General features: G+C 36.0%; 1 long non-coding RNA gene across 2 annotated transcripts; it reads left to right on the plus strand.

The window, feature by feature from the left end:
* Positions 1-435: 435 nt before the first annotated feature.
* Positions 436-1,473, plus strand: LOC141834378 (uncharacterized). Of its 2 annotated transcripts, none has more exons than XR_012602325.1 (4): positions 436-698; positions 796-885; positions 1,082-1,148; positions 1,402-1,473. It is a non-coding gene; the product is annotated as an uncharacterized LOC141834378 (long non-coding RNA). The 2 variants fall into 2 exon arrangements; XR_012602326.1 differs by having other exon boundaries at positions 437-698; positions 823-885.
* Positions 1,474-2,351: the final 878 nt, after the last annotated feature.

Genomic DNA, 2,351 nt, shown 5'->3' on the forward strand with positions numbered 1-2,351 from the left:
TTATAATTTCATTTTCATTTATGTTTTATAAAATTATTTTAATTAAATGTTTTATAAATATTTACATTAATAAATAAATAAATAAATAATATAAGTTTATTATATTAATTCATTATGTTAATTATACGTTATACGTTAATTAATAATCATACGTTTTATTACAAATAAATAATATAAATCATTTATGTTTTATAAATTAATAAATAAATAAATAATTCATTATAAATTTTATTACATTAATTATACGTTTTACGTTAATTATATTTACATTATTTTAATTCATGATTACTTACATTTAATTAACCCTAACACATCCGTCTCCTACCCCTTCCGCACCGTAGCCGCCCGACGTTGCTGCGCCCATCGCCGCCAGACGTCGCCGCGCCCTTCGCCGCCTCCTCTCCCTCGCACCCCTTCTGCTACAGATCTGCCGACGAAGCCATACCGCCGCCGCAAACCCTCTTCTACTTCTTCGCTTCTTCCTCCACCGTCGCCGCCGGCCGATGCCTCACCGTGCCGCCGCCAAATCGCAAGGAAGCAGAACCCTAGCGCTTGCTGCTCGCCGCCGCCGCCGCCCCACAAGGACCAAAGCTCCTTTCCCTAGCCGCACGCCTAGTTCGACGCCGCCGCACCTCCTTGCCCTAGGACCGAGATTGAGGAAGTTGCTGCCAGGAAGCAAAGGAAGAAGAAATCGGGAGGTAAGGGAAGGGCAACTAGGTTTATTACTTCAGTTTTGAGTTGAACCAGTTGGACGACCTTCAATTTCCTTGAATCTTGGTTGATTTTGCCTCACAGCTTGTTGTGTGATTTGGAACCGATCAGGATTGGTGTGGTGCTGCCGCAAGGAAGAACCAAATCAAAAGAGAGCTAGGGCTTCAATCTGAGGTAAATGTTCTTGTAGTTGTCTTAGCTATTTGGTTAGGCTTATGGTTTAGCAATGGAATTGTGGCTTAGAGTTATTGTTCGGTTGGGATTATGAGGTGAGCAGATGGGTTTAAATGGGGTGGATCATAATTCTTTCATATAACTGTTTATTAAATTTCTTAAATCTTTCATAATTCAAATTTAATTTGAATTCCAGGTGTAAGTATATGCTGCTGAGTCAGTTTGAACATGATAACATTGTTCAGTATTATGGGACAGACAAGGTAATAACTTGTTTCGGCAGTTTTCATAGATCAAGTTCTTTACATTTACATGAATTTATTCTTCAAGATGGTTTCATATAGTAAAGTGTGTCAATTTATTATCAAATATTTGTGCTTTCCGAACAGCTTGTGCTAATTATTTTGTTTTTTTCTATATCCTATGAGAAGAAACTTAATAGATATCCTTACTGTGCTAGAGATATCAAATGTGCAAATATATTGGTTCACGTGAATGGCTCTGTGAAACTTGCAGATTTTGGATTGGCAAAGGAGGTTTGTTCTGATGTTCTCAGTGTTTGATGTGGATCAATAGCTGTCTGCAAGGTATGTTAGTATTTCTATTACTTAGGATTTTTTTAAGTTATTACTTGTAAAGATTTATTTTTCAAATAGGTTGTTATAATTACATTATTACTAACCTATCTATTTGATTGATAGTTGTGCAAAGTTTTGGTTGCGATTGACTTGGGGTTTTGATGGAGAAATAAGCTTCTACTATCTATGTGGTACAGAGCTATACTTTAAGAGTGCTTAACGGTTTTATTTGTTCATTCAACTAGAATTATGCTGATGTCTCTCTATTTTATGCCATGTCATTTGTCAGTTTACATCCCCATATCTCATTTTATATCTGCTTATCTTCTATATATTCTTTTGGAAATAATCAAGTTTTTGTATCTTGCTTCTTGTTATCCATGACTTAAAGACTGTATTATGCATCCAGCTTCTTGTTAAATCTGTCTCTTTTGCTGCCAACCAAGGTTTAGTTCCTTTTCAAGATATCTATTTTCTTTTGATCTTACTATTATACATATGTTTTTATGCAAATCTTTCAAGATATATATATGTTCTTGTTCTGCATCTGGACAATTAGCACGAGATATAGACCAATTCTCTTTAAACAAGCCAGTGGTGTTATCCATGACTTAAAAAACCATTGAAACGCCTACTAGATTCTTATTTCTATTACTTTTTTAAGGAACTGATTTTTCTAGCCTTATCAGTTAATGAGAATGTACCTAATATTATGTGTTTCCATTGCAGTGCTGTAAAAAACACAGTTATGATGATTCAGATGAGGACGAAGAGGATGATGATGAACAAGATGGCGAAGACCAGGAAGAGGACGATGGGGCTGAAGGTGATCCTTCTGAGGATGAAAACGCTGAGGGAATGTGTAATATGTTGCAAGAAGAATATTTG

The sequence above is a fragment of the Curcuma longa genome, chromosome 9 (genome assembly GCF_044706935.1).
Source record: "Curcuma longa cultivar G26 ecotype Majalengka, Jawa Barat chromosome 9, ITB_CL_G26_1.1, whole genome shotgun sequence".
NCBI classification, from domain to species: Eukaryota; Viridiplantae; Streptophyta; class Magnoliopsida; order Zingiberales; family Zingiberaceae; genus Curcuma; species Curcuma longa.